Source organism: Mercenaria mercenaria, chromosome 10 (genome assembly GCF_021730395.1).
Source record: "Mercenaria mercenaria strain notata chromosome 10, MADL_Memer_1, whole genome shotgun sequence".
In the NCBI taxonomy this organism is placed as follows: domain Eukaryota; kingdom Metazoa; phylum Mollusca; class Bivalvia; order Venerida; family Veneridae; genus Mercenaria; species Mercenaria mercenaria.
The window spans coordinates 7566250-7582285 of NC_069370.1; positions in this window are offsets into that span (position 1 = coordinate 7566250).

The window sequence follows — 16036 nt, forward strand, 5'->3', positions numbered from 1 at the left end:
CTGTTCAATGGATTTACTAGGATATGTTTGCAGATGTTAAACACTAAATGTGTTTATCGTATATTATAATGGTTGGCAGTATGCCTTACTCTGTTCTAGGTCCGGTAAAGGGATGATGATGCCTAACCTATCATTTCTTTAAAATGTATAATAAGAATCATCAAGGTTGTAACAGTAGCACAAAAAATATGAAAGTCAATGCAAATGTTATACATGTTATACTAGAGAATATACCAAGACTGTATGTAATTCACACTTCTGTGTCAAAACTGAAACGAACTTAACAAATCCTCGGGTCAAGAAAACTTGTTCAGATATAAATTATTATAAATTTATTGACATCATAAATTTTCATTGAGTAGCGAAAACATATTACAGAAGCATTCCATCTTTTTCAAAACATAAACAAACATTAATATAAACGCTGACATATCATAGCATAGATAAGATGTACCTCAATCTATCAAATTAAACCAATAACAAACCTTTTGAGGTCTAAAATAACTCTTTTCGCAAATACAACTTATTTATTTAACATTGATGCTTACAAATGGCGCACAGATGCCAAAGGGCTATAACCAATGCAGTAACAGCTTTGTACATATAACATCTAGCTTGTATTAATTTTCAATATCAATACATAAACAGTACTTGTAACAGTCCCAGCTAGTAGTTTAAATTACATTCAAATTTGAAGAATTATCAATTGTAACTATATTCAACACAATTCATATATTTTATCAAATCCTATTTTAAGATCTTTTTTCATCAAAATAACATGCTTACTACTTCGTGCTGCAGTGCATCTGAAATTTTTGGTTTGGCCTTTGGGAAAGGAAGTGGCTAGGGATCCGGTAAACGGACCTCAAGACCTGGAGTCTAAAGGTCCAGTATTCAATATACTGTACTATTTAATGCTGTATTATCAGTGTCAGGGCCGTTTCCTGTATAAATCTACCTGTGTTAAAAGGAAGCAGTTCCCAAAGCAAAAAGCATGTTTTCCCCAATTTGTCCCAATTAGTATGAATACTGAGAACTGTTTATAAGGAGAATATATTTATCTGATAAATGCCTCCGATTATGTACAGCGTACAAATTCCTATTTTATAATTTATCGAACTTGCGATCCATTCTTTCAAAGGGCTAAAGAATTATAAATACTTCTGTTTCCTGTCACTTACAAAGCATTTAAAATGACAAGTAAAATACGAGAGCAAACTTCTGAAATCCTTTGTAAATACCATTCTCCGCATCCGTATTGATTACCGGACCTCTAGATTCCAGGTCTAGAAGTCCGGTTACCGGACCCCTAGCAACTGCCTTTGGGAACATTGCTGTTTTGTGGTACTGTACCATTTGACATGCACTTCGATTATATACCCGTAGAAATGTTTATGAATTTATAAATAATCTCATAAAATTTTCTTCCATTGACTTTTTACAAGCAAATAATAAAACACCTACCTAATCAGCGTTTTGTGGACAATCGTTGTTTTCGATGCCTACTTTTTCTATATCATCTGATCATTGTATACATGTCGAAATGACGTCAACCCGGATGTTTTGGGCTATTCACAGCATATTCAGAGCCGACAGGTCTTGTTAGCACAATAAATGACAATTTTTTGGCGCCCATCGTACCATATGATCACTCGATAGACTGTTAATTCTAATGTGAAACGTTTATCATTGTTTATTTTTTTAAATCGGCATTCGCAATGTTTTTTCATGGGCGCCGCCATTGCATCTCGTTGTAAGAGAGTAGACTTTTTGATAACAGAAAACTATTGGTAAAAATTCTTTATGTATTTGTCTTTTTATTAATGGTTTTATTAAATGATATTCAAAAATGTAAAAAATAAAATAAAACTAAGTTCCTGAATGAAAATTCCGGAAAATACCGACATCGTCCGATAACTGCCGAAGTGATATGCGCTATTTATGGATCGGATACCTTAATTTCGAAAATACTGTTTGACAACTTATTTCTCGAGGCTCATAGTTGAATTACCTGCTTTCCTTCAAGGTAAAAAAGGAAAAAATAATTCCATTAATATTATTATCACTAAACTTACTCCAGCTCGAGTCATTACACAAATTAGATATAACACAAAAGAGTACGTATAAATCAAAGTAGGTTTGAAATTAACATAGTATTACTCACCTTTTTTTCCAAATTAAAATTATTTTACAAAGCAAAAGTTGACTTGTTATTATGCTTCCTAAAGATGGTATGATAGCTCATATGACTTTTATAGATACGTCATATCTACCTGGGGAAGTCCATTTGGAGGTTACTTCAGATATAAGATTAGCGTTTGAATTTTCATAATAATTCAAGTAATAAAGCTAGCAAAAACTATTTAGTATATTCAAAAACCCTTTTAACTAACAATACGTATTTCTGCTGTTATGAACATATGGTTTTATATCTTGTTGGGCACAATATGAATGTAATACTAAGCTGTTTTACCTTTATCACATTTTAGGGTCGTCTAATGTCATATACATCAGGCCCGGATCTAGAAATATTTGATTGTGGCTTAGGTGGTGGGGGCACCAGTTAAGAACGAAGGAGTCGCCGGTCGGTGAGGAACATAACGCCGGATGGGGGTAGGTACGGTGGGCCTCCGCTGGTGTTAGCGATCAGGGGGTCTCCCCCTAGATATTTGTGAAATAAAGGTATGAAATGGTGGCCTCTGGTGCAGTTTTCGATCGAAATCTTGGTACGAGATGGGTTATTTCCCTCATAATAAGGGGGTCAGGGGGTCTCCCCATAGAAAAGTTTTAAATATAGGCGTGACATGGCGGCATCTAGTGCATTTACGTCTTAATATTGAGACCCGAGTAAAAGGTATTCCGCTCACATTAGGGGATCGGGGGATGAGAGAGTCTCCCCTAGAAAATTTTGAAATAATTATACATGTATGAAATGGTGGCCTCATGTGCTTTTTTGGGTCTACATTTTGAGAAAATACCATTTGTTGGCAAAATAGTTGGATGCAACTTTGATTAGAATAGGTCAATTTTCCACCAACTGTAGCAGGGAGGGTGTGGTGGAGGTCAAGGCCCACCTTGGTCCGGCCTTGGATCCGGGCCTGTGCATACAGAACGTTAGAACAAGAGTTACAGGCCTTGTCATTTTATCCATGTTTGTTTCAACTTAAACAATGTGTACATATACACAAATGTATAAATAGTTTATGTAATTTATCTTTGATGTTTATTTGTTTTGACAGATCATGTGATCACTATCAACATCATCCAGGCCTACCTAGTTTTCTATCACGTTCAGAGAACGTGTAATGTACAAACAAACACCGTCGGTGCGTTACTTATCGACAAACGCCGTCAGTGTGATACATGGCAAACTTCGTCAACTGGTATGGTACATGACGAACCCCCATTAGCATACACAAAGACAAACACAACAAAACGATACATAATGGAAAACAGTTGCAGCTGCTGTTTGTTTTAAGAAATAAAAATATATATGAGAATCCACCTGAAGGTCAAAGAGATTTTTTCATATCTACTGCTTGGCTGGTTATACTAAAACGTTCAAAAGCTACTCGCTTACAGTTCAGGCGCAAAAAGTCTCAGCCCTTTTCGTTTTGACCGAGTTTGCAAAAATAAATGTAAAGCTAGCATTGAGAAATACCTAGACAAGATAAGGTAGTGGTCCGTAATGATAATCACTAATTTCTGTTTGAATACGTTTTTTCTTCCGTAAGCGACCTCGGCATTCTCCGGTTATTACGGAAACCATTGCTCATACATACTATATCTATGGCCGTAGAATGCCGAAATAAGAGACGAGAATACGACATTACACGGAAGTTGCTGTCATTACAGTTCTACTACCTTAAAATAAGTACGAGATGTATTGCCATGGTAAAATGGGGAGAGTGATGATTTTCTTTGTTATTTCAAATGAGTTTTGAGAGACCAAACTACAGTTTTACCCAGTTACTATCAATTTAAATGTATCGAGTAAGGTAAAAATCTCCATGACATTGGACTTGGTGTTGTTATATTTCCTTATTTTCTGTTCTTTTTGGATCGTGGAATACATTAAATGTATCAGTATTAATAATATCTGTCATGTGTTTACGAATCGGATAGAAATATCCGTCCCGAGGGCACCTGCGCATTGGGCGGTAATGAGGCTTTATAGCACACTTTCTTATGGTAGAGCGCGGGAAATTAACGTCCGTAAGCAGAAGTGACGTCATGATGTTTTGCGTTACGCATCATAACAAAGTTCCACTTTAGTTTCATCGTTTGTAGCGTAACGTCATGTTCTTACGGTAAACTAACGTATTTTGAATCGAGAAATATACTATATGGAACGGAGAAAAACTATCAAGGTATCTGCCTTTTTCGTATTTTTGCATAAACAGTATATTATCAGTGCATGAACCACTAGTTGTCATTAACAGCACGAGAGTCATCTGGCATGGGGGGTGCCAGATGGGTTTTGCCGGCATGGGTAAAATCACCGGAAACGCCAGTCCGGTGTGCAAGAAAATAATTTACAACTGGGTCAGAGGAGTGTAGCACATTTCATTATTTGTCAAAACACGCATGCCAAATACATCCGAGCATGCTTTTAACATGCTTTGGTGCTCATTTTCTGTAACTGATGGAGTGATAATTCACAAATGATATTTTTTCAGAGGGACTGCGTATCTACTAGTATCAGAAACGTTTAAATAACTTTGTCAGGAGATAAATTGCTGTGGTCTCCGCATATTTCACATTTTTACAGGCAATACGGATGAGAAAAGTTACAAGTTACATAAACGGCAATGTACACATTTCTGTGTTCATTTTTGTGTCTGTATGTAGACTGTTGTTTGTGCATTTTCGTGCAATTGTTATACGGTGGTCAGTATTAGTGAGCTTCGTAAACACTTCTGTCATTGGCAACTTGTTTTCAGTTTATTACATGGTTCCTTATAAAAATCATCGTTCCATAACTTGGGCTGTATGACTGGTATAAATTCAACACATGTCTACTGTGTTAATAGATATAAAACTAAACGCAAAACGATAATTCTAACACGGCAAGCGAAAAACCTACATACATGTAGAACAAAATCTATCTCGGGTTATTCTGCAATAAACCACTCGCGTGCAAAGAAGTCATCCGATCCAGGAGCGTAGCACGGTCGTAAAAAGTAGTTAAATTTTTTTTTAACACTGTTGATACTAGTATGTTCTGTTAGAATCGAAATAACAAGTTCCCAAGTGTGATTTATAGTAGTCTAAGAATAACCCGAGTTTTTCGTTCTTATGCGGAACAATATATCACTCAGGCCTACGGCCTTCGTGATATATTCTTACGTATAAGAATTCAAAACACGGGTTATTCTACGATAAACCACATTTGGGAACTTATTTCTTAAATATTAATTTCTGTTGAGACGTAATAAAACCAGCCTGCCGGTCGAAACGTTGGACCACGAACAATAGTTTTGACAATTGACCTGCAAGTTATTAATTAGGTGTATGGTACATCTAATAAATCTTCCTGTTTCATTTTAATTGTTTAAAGTCCATCTGATTGTTACCGACGACTTAAACTCGTGATGTTATCTACATTGTAAATCATATGTTAAATGAATTATCATGCCATTTGATCTTTTCTGATTACAGATTATAGCATTGTGTCAATGATAGACTATGCATCCACTATCTAATAGTTATTATTTCAGTCCCTACTGGCTGAAACCAGATTTTGGGACTCGTCTGTCAGTTCGTGTGTCCATCCTATCGTAATTCGGTCAATACATTTTTCATGCAGAACAATCCTTCAAACTTTCACCATAATATATAAGGCTATTTGGACACTTAAAGATTTTCTGTCTAGGCCTAACTAAAGTAAAGGAACCAGCGTGGGAGCCATCCGGTCTAGTCGCGTATGGCTGCCTGGTATTTGAAGACTAATTTTTCATTTGGCATGGAAACAGAGGTCTAAATTAAAGCTAGTTTCTGTTTAAATTTCATTGTGGATGTATTTTTGACATTATGGTAGGAAAAATGGGAGAGCAGGTTGTATTTGTTAAAGTGAAGCTCAATTTTAGTATGAGTTTGATGTGATTTTACAGTATACAAATGTAACCAGAGAAATCTCTCTTAGAAGATATATGACCCCTACTTTTCTCTTCATTTTATACCAGTTTTATCATAACTCTTTAAAATGAGGTAAGAATTTGTTCTCTGAAATGGGTCTAGCTATGTCTGGTAGCTCTTTAAAAATGTTAGTTTTATATAGAATATATAGGGAAAACTATTTACCTGTTTGTGACCTATAATCTACCCATGGCAGCAGACTCATATTACTAAAAAGTTTATTACGAGTTATTTATTTGAAAAAAAATTATATTATTATTGTAATATCATTTTAATTTCAAAGTTATTGCTTGCAATATGCATAATAATACCTACCATGTATGAGGTCAATTAAAGAACATAATTGAGTTTTCAGGGAATAAAACCAAATAAGAAGCATAACAAGTATTTTACTTTCACTACGGTAACCGCATTTTCTATCTTTAGCCTAAATGAGTATCAAATCATACTGTAGAAAAAATGTATTTTCAGTACAAATATATCACGACAAAAGACAGCACTAAACTGAACAAAATAATTTAAGCTTGAATTTTAGTTTTTACCTTATTTAGTTGTGAGATTCCCTTGTAAACTCCCTTCTAGTAGAGCTTGTTTCAGTTCTAATCTTTCAAACAGGACATGTATCTTTCACTTAATGAATATCAGAGTGCATTGGAATCATTAAGAACAGCTCGTACGAAGATTTATTCACATGACTGTGACGGTAACGTTTTGAAAACTACCCATTACTTCAGATTTTTCAGTAATGGTCCGACTAAACCTGACCACGAAGACAGCGATGCGACAGCCTAATGATTAAAACAAAATCTATAATCGACGTAGACTTACCTGATATGAAATAGCTCGAATCAAAACGTGACGTCTTTTGACAGAAATGTCAAGATTTTGTAGGAGGCGAAAAGTCATATAATCATAAAACCTGAGTAATTTAGGGTACCCTCAACCTATCCAAATAAAAATATAGCAAATACAACATTCGGACTTGTATTATCCTAATTCATACTATTCTGAGTTGGATTTAATTATCATACTGGATCTAACTTGCCTTTATGTGGCAAGTGCGTCAAATTGATATATCAGTGGTAGCAAATGTAGATATAAATACGAGGAAACCCCATAGCAGTGTATTCGTGGATGAGTACAAGAGAAATATGTCAACAATATACATAAACAAAGCAGTCTATATACTAGTAGATAACGTTCCCAAAACAAACAGAGATATGCATTGGGGCACCGTCATTTTACATTCAATGATAAAACACCACTTTGGAATATTGATGGACAGTGTAAATAAAAGTTATCCCTGCCAGGAAAGTACCTCACATATGCAATGGTAACAAAAGTGTTAAACACAAACATGCCTGTACGAATATACTTATGTTTCATTTTGAAGAAAACCTCACAAACTATAAAGTATTTATACAATAACTGTGCAAAGGAAATACTATGAAGAATTTGCTTGAACAAAAAGGACAGGGGATGATAATTACAGTAGGTCAGTCCCAGTATTATCAATAATGTCGTGCCATGAAGTAAACTACCTGTAACGTCAGACAAAATGAAGGGGAAAAGCATAAAGTCCATTTGTTAAATGGCTGAATACCAAACACACTATGTGTCTAAAAACAGTCAGATCGTTACATTTTTTATGACCCGTTTTATACCTTTATGATTTTACTGAAAACAATAGTAAAATTGCCATGTTCTTAGATATACAACTTATAGCATCCCCTTCGAACTCAGGTCGTGGTATATCTTGTCATAAAAATACCACAGCCCGGTTTAAACTCCTCGGTGATTTTAATAACGCTTACCGTTTTAAGGTCGCACACTGTCCCTATATTTGATCGTTTCTTCCTCGTTGTCTTTATACTTTAACTTGTCTTTGTAATATGATTATGTGTATATGTCAATTATGTTCACACCCATACATACGCTGTTCTAGGGTTGCGGTTTGAAAGGGCTGTGTTCCTAGAGAATGGTTCTCGTGTTGAATCTTTTTCAGTACTTTTTTGTTGGGTTTAACGTCACACCAACACAATTATATCATATGTTCACTTTACGGCTTTGATAGTGGAGGAAGACTCTAGGTGCTCCTCCATGCATTATTTCGTCACAAGTGCGCACCTGGGTAGAACCACTAAACTTCCGTAAGCCAGCTGAATTGCTTCTTAATGCCCCGAGTGAGGCTCGACTCGACCCCATATCGGTGAGGTGGGGGGGGGGGGGGGGGAGAGGGAATGGGGGGCGAGAGTGATACAAAGTCAGCGACCTTAATCACTCGGTCACGGAGGCCCCTCCTTATTTTTAGGATAAAAAAGAAAATTAAAAAGAAATTAAATCGGATAAACGGGTTCCAGTATATCAAAACTGACGTACTCCAAGCACAATATGTAGTAATTATACTCTAGAATCATTATTTTTGAAAATCACATGCCTTCAAGCACTGAAAAATTCAGCTGAAATTGTTTAGATAATGGAAACAAAATAATCAAACACGTAGTTCAATAAAACTGTCTTGTATATTTTCAAAATCACAGAGAAACAACTTGCATAAATCTATTACAACTTAACGAAAACTAAATAACTAAATAAGTAGTTCAATTAAACAGTCTTGTATAATTTCAAAATAACAGATAATAACATTACAACTTTATGGAAATAAAATAACTAAGCAAGTAGGTCAATAAAACTAACTTGTATATTTAAGAAAATATAAGTTCCCAAACGTGGTTTATCGTAGAATAACCCGAGTTTTGAGTTCTTATGCGTAAGAATATATCACGAAGGCCGAAGAACCCGTTATTCTATGATAAATCACACTTAGGAACTTATTATTTCGATTCTAACACGACATACTAGTATGAACAGTGTTAGAAAAAAATGGTAACTACTTCTTACGACCGCGCTACGCACCTGGATCGGATGACGTCATTGCACGCGAGTGGTATATTGCAGAATAACCCGAGATAGATTTTGCTCTACATGTATGTAGGTTATTTGCTGGTGTTAGAATTAAAAACAAACAAACAACAACAACAACAACAAAAACACAAACAGATAATAATATGCATAAGCAACAACGGAAACGAATAACTAAATACATAGTTCAATAAAACTAACTTGTATATTTTCAAAATAAATGATAACAATATGCATAAATGTATTGCAACTTTACGGAAACAAAATAACTATAAAAGTATTTCAATAAAACTGTCTTGTATATTTTCAAAATAACAGATAACAATATGCATAAGTCTATTACAACTTTGCAGAAACAAAATAACTAAATAAGTAGTTCAATAAAAATAGCTTATATATATATATATATATATATATATTCAAAATAACACATAATGTTCAATAAAACTGGCTTGTATATTTTCAAAACAAGAGGGCCATAATTGCCCTATATCGCTCACCTGTTATCATTTCAATATCTAAGTCTAAAGGACAGGAACAACAAAAGGGAGAAATTTAACCAAAAAGAAAAAAAAATTACAAAGTACAGATATGTCAAAATACACCTAAAAAGTGGAGGTACCATCCATGTTGTACCACAGAAAAGTTTTTCCCGACGGCCAATAATAAAAATGCTACTAAAAATAAGCTATTTATAGTAACATAAAAGGGAAGTAACTAAAAATTATTGTAATTGAACAAAAGAAGGACCTGCCAAATAAAAACAAGAGCACTGCAATGCAACGCAAATGCAGAGCAATATACACACAAAACAAAGCCATATGACCTTTGACCCCATAAGTGTGACATTGACCCTAAAGTGAGCCATCCGAAGCATGCGCTCTGCATGTTGTTTTGATGAGGTGAACATTTGTGTGAGGTTTCTTTGAAATCCTTCAAGGGGTTCAAGAGTTACAGTGCGGAAGGGAAATTGCTAACCAACAGACAGACAGACGGACACCGAGGCGATAACATAATACGTCCTTTCCGGCGTATAAAAAGGAATCGAGATCTTATGGTGATACAAGTTGTGTGCAAGTTTGATTAAATTCAAATCATAAATGAAGCTGCTATTGTGCAGACAAGGTCAAAATAGCTAATTCTGGCCTTATCAGGGGCAATAACTCTGGAACCCATAATGGAATCTGGCCAGTTCAAGAAAAAAACCAAGATCTTGTGGTGATACAGGTTGTGTGCAAGTTTGGTTAAAATCAAATCATAAATGAAGGTGCTATTGTGCAGACAAGGTCAAAATAGCTAATTTTGGCCATTCAGGGGCCATAACGCTGGAACCCATTATAGGATATGGCCGGTTCAAGAAAGGAACCAAGATCTTATGTGACACACGTTGTGTGCAAGTTTGATTAAATTCAAATAAAAAATGAAGCCACTATTGTGCAGACAATGTCAAAATAGCTAATTCGGGCCATTTCAGGGGCCATAACTCTGGAACCCATAATGGAATCTCGCCAGTTCAAGATAGGAACCAAGATCTTATGGTGATACAAGTTGTGTGCAAGTTTGGTAAAAATAAAATAAAGCTGCTATTGTGCAGACCAGGTCAAAATAGCTAATTTTGGCCCTTTCAGGGGTCATAACTCTGGAACCCATAATGGGATCTGGCCAGTTCAAGAAAGGAACCGAGATCTTATGGTGATACAAGTTGTGTGCCAGTTGGGTTAAAATAAAATAATAAATGAAACCACTATCGTGCAGAGAAGAAATTGTTGACGGACGCACGGACGCATGCACGGACGGACTGACGACGGACGAAGGGTAATCACGAAAGCTCACCTTGTCACTATGTGACAGATAAGCTAATAACATATAACAACAACACTACTTCACGGAAACAAAATAACTAAACAAGTAATTCAATAAAACTAACTTGTATGTTTTCAAAATAACTGATAACAACATGCTTAAATCTATTACAACTTTACGGAAACAAAGTACTAAACAAGTAGTTCAATAAAACTGTATTGTATATTTTTAAAATCACAGATAACAACATGCATGAATATATTACAACTCTTAAATATCTCGATGACACAGCAGCCTTCAAGTTTTTTTTTGTAAAATATAGACAGAGATAAATACAAATTTTGGTTTAATAAAATGAAAAATGCTGATATTCAGAATTATAAACTAAGATGTAAAATTTAAAAAAAGCTTCACTAGGAATGTAAATGTCATATCTAAATAAAATGAGTAAATGTAAAACCTGAGATAATAAAACAAAATAACTTGATATTATTTCTAAAATGTATATTTACAACATGTATAACATCTGACACATAGAAGCCACATTATATTTTGGAAACATATTTCTAATGAAAGCCTTATGTCAAAATTATATATATTTGATTTAGCATGTAAAACAAAACAATTCTTTCATATGAGTTTTTTAATGTTTTTTTCAATAAACTTTATATCCGATATTTTTCATCCAGTGAAAAATGATTATATTTGATATATTTCATTGTGAAATAATTATAATCTTATTCTGACATTTTGATAATATACTAAAAATAAAATACAATAAAATCGTAAATTGTCATAATAATTGTAGAATGAAAAACAACATCAATTTTTAACAGATATTTGCATTCAAAGCGATAGTATAAAATCATAAATATTGATCTAGACTAGTTTTCGTAGATACCATTGTATTAATGTATTAATCAATGCACAAAATTAAAATGAAATAAATAAATACAGTTACAATTAATTTCACAATGAACGCTTAACTCTATAAATTCTTGTCAACACAAATGAGCCTTTTTTGGTATAAACAATATAGATTTATGCCAACAAAACTGATAATTTGATAAATGTTTTAGATAGTACTGGTGATCCCAGGGTTATTGCACTTAACATTATTCATTATGTATACAAGTATAATCATACTACCAAAAAAAAAAAAAAAAAAAAAAAAAAGGTAAAACTTAAACTTAACATTCAGGTCATTTAGTAAAACATGTAAATCATGGTAAATTTCAGATATAATTTAGACCCAAAAGTGATTTGTTATTGAAAATAAAAACATTCAGATGCAAAGGATTTGTTCGCATCTTAAAGACAAGCAATGGTTTATTCAGGAAAAACACTGTTTGAGAAATATCATTTTCGGTTCTAACACGATATCAAGGATTATTGTCTAAAATCCTTGCCGATTTCACCACATATTTGGCTGTTTCTTGTGTTTTTTTTTTTAGCGCACCGCTATGACGTCGGACTCAGACATAATAATTATGACGTAATAACAGTGATTTATTGCACGATAGTCATTTTTGTCTAACAGGAAAACAATTGAGTCGTGCTAGAGTAATATCTAACATCTATTACTATAAGTGGAAATAATTATGTACTGGGCCCAGTTATTCGAAACTTTAACAGGCTGTATATAACTAGATCTAACCGCCTATTAAATTTTGATCCAAAAGATTAGTCTTTGTATGAAATACTTAGATGATGTTTTGATTTTATTGTAAAACAGTGTTCATAATCCTTAACTCAAAACTTCTACACCTTCTAAAATGTTGAAATATGATCCTAAAAGTTAATCGACTGTTAGATTAATCGCCTGTAAAAGTTTTGAACAACTGGGTCCTGGCATACATTTGTCATAACATTTATTCTGCATGAGATTCCCCCACATACTGTGCTCGAGGAGTTCTTCTTGATATGTACATGTATAAATGTATTTTATAAAATATCTTGTTGTAAGCGTTCGAGTTTTAACGTAGTGGACCTGTTATGACAATCGGCAAATTAATTATTCTCCGTATGCGATTTTGGCGTTTTCCGAATTTTTACGAAAATTTACGTTCGAAGATGTCCGAATAACATCATGATAGTGCGTAAATATACGGGAATTGCCGAGTGTCATTACTGGTCCAATAAATAACTTCATGTATAAAACTTTGCTGATATGGGTTTCTACATTTTCTTTAATCGATAAGTGTACTCTTTACATACTAATAATGCAGCAGGGCTTTGATATTTTCCTTGTTGACCAAGTACACAAAATACCATTTAACAAATAGCTAAACTTATGACATTAAATCCCGATATTTGTCAAGAAAAAACAAGCTGAAGTCTCCAGCAAAGACAACTTCTTGGTCTTCCAAGTGCCTGATTCGCGACGAGCACGCTTCGGGATAAATAGAACCAGATGCTTATTCCCCCCAGTACACTGCTCAAGAGTTTTTAGGAAGCTAGTTATGTTTCGTATGGAATGCATTTTTAGTTGTTGATAAGACCAAAATTAATGAATAAAAATTATCCTTGCATCCATAATGTTTCAAAATGCAAAAAGATTTGAATATACCCCATTTAAATTAGATACAGACTTCTAGAATCTTAACATTCACTGCTTAAGTTTTTGTGAAAAGAACTGAATACTAGTACATGTATATCATTTTATAATTTTGCCACCTGAAGAAATTCGGTATGTTTAAGGAATATTCGATTGTTTTCTTTTTTATGTGTATATGTCTTGGAAAACAGCTTCGTTATAAAAGCTCGGGAGAGGATATAGAGTCGGCCCGGCAACATAGTCAACTAGGCGTCGGCAGAGTATTCCTGGGCTGAGTTCCGGTGTAGCTACACATTTTCTCATGTGGAAATATGGCACCCAACGTATGAAACTTGTACATGTACTTGCTTTACTGACCGAGCTATTGGGTCACATACAAATGTTCTCCTCCTGTTAAAAGTCCTCTACCTTCTTAGATTGTTTTCCATTATATAACAAACAACAGCAGACAGACAAGAATTTAAGTTAGCAGTAGTTATTTAAAACATTATACGAAATTATTTCCATATTATTGAATATTCTTTAATTTAGAAAAAAGAGAACTAAAAAACAATATAAGGTTGAATATTTTTCAAGTAATTGCAAGGCTTGATTTTCTTCTACTAGAAGAAACATGATAGAATTTATTCGGCTGAAAATTGTACCAACCAGTAAAACGGATGGAAGTTAATCTACTTTTTTATTTTAAAGCTCCAAAATAATAAAACATCATAGATTTCATGTAGATATAAATTCTACAAAGTTTGACAATGACAATGTAGTTTATTGTTTTTTACATTCTAAGTTTCCAACTAAAGAAAGACATGTACCTATAATGACATTTCTGATAATCAGCTATTTTTGTTAAAAAGATTTCATGATTTGAAGTTATAGGACTATTTCAGAGTTTATTTTTTTCTAGTAGAATTAGATATGCATGGAAAATTGTTTTGTTCTTATCGACTAAATAAAACTGAATACTTATAAAGGTAATATTGACATTGTATCAGTAGTAATGGAGATAGATATCAATAAATTAAAATGTTCTTACGAGGCTGGCATAGAAAACTGTTAGATATAGAGCTTCTTTAAAACCTTTGTGCAGTGTATCATTCTTTTCATGGTCTATCTTTTGTTCCCTTTCCATCACCCCCATACAGCTGATTCAGTCAGTTACTATCACTAACTTCAGTTATCATCTGTTGTAAACGAGCTCTTATACTCGTCTACTGATTATTTTTTACCTTTCAATAATTGTATGGAATTTATCACAATAAGGGAGGTTATATTTTCATAAAAAGAAATCTTAAGTTATATACATTTTAGAGAAATGTCTATACGAATTACAGCTAATAGTTAATAATGCAGCCTCAAGTCTAAAATGTTATCATTAAGTTGTGATAATTTCATTATTTTGCAGATCTTGTGTCAAGTAAAGCACTATTGATCGTAAAAATTATATTTATTAAGATGGTGGTTTCCAACATACGAAATTTTGATTAATAAATTCCCTTACTGTGATTATTTCCTTGTTAAACTTCCTACAGTCCTTAGTACATAAGACGTCCTCTCCCAGCCATCACCAGATCTGTTACTTGCCTTGAAAAGTCTGATTTTTTCTGTCGTGATTCGTAATACTGTATTCCTTTAATTGGAGCCAATTCTAAAACTGACATTTTAACATCTTTTTCAACCCATACAGGCACAACCCAATGCTGAAGGCCTTCAGTTAACATACCTTTCAGTAACAACATCTCCACTTGTCGGCGTCGAAGTTTGTCTTTAGCATAATTATTTGTGACAAAAATCAAGACTGTGTTGCACTGCTCATGAAGCGATGATATACTCTCCATTTCAGTTTTCTGCGGATTGATGTGTACAAAATTATCAACTGTTAGATCTGGAATGCCAAGTTTCAATAACTCGTCCCGAAACACCATTGCAGTATCGTAATCGTCATCTGAGCTGTGAACAATGAAATCCCTGTTACCTATCGAAGCAAATTTAAAAGTGTAATTAGAACAAGGCTGATGTCAACATTGTATGACACATGCACCCCCACCCCTATCTGAAAATAATAAGTAAATTCCAAAGCATAGCCGTAAGCAAAATATTCATGAGTATATAAGAATAATTTCGGTCTTTTTGGTTGCTTTTAAAGAAAAATTCTATCGTAATCGAGACGGGTCGGAATAATCATCAGATGCATCGTTTAGTTAAGTCTGGTGTTGTTCAATAGCGGTCGGCACAGAAGTTCTTTTAACTTAGAAGCTGCAGCAATTATCGCCTGAATTATTTATGATAAAGATGAACATACCATCAGGCTTACTCTGTACATAGTTTCTGTTTTCATCTCTTTCGCCATCGCAGTTGGGTACCGTTTGTTCTTCATTCTCAGGAACATCATTTCGTGTGTTATTTTGCCCTTCACTAAGATCAATTAAAGAATTTTTCCAGGTATTATCGCAAGCTCGTTTTGCCAGTCTGAGAGTTTTATTTTTGTTTCTTGTGGCCTTAGCCTTAATTTTTATTTCAGAATCTGAATTTGAATACGTGTAGGACTTGGTTTTGTGGAATTCGCTTTTATCTGAATGATCTTCTCTGACATGCTCTTGCTTTTTATCAGTATCGATTTCA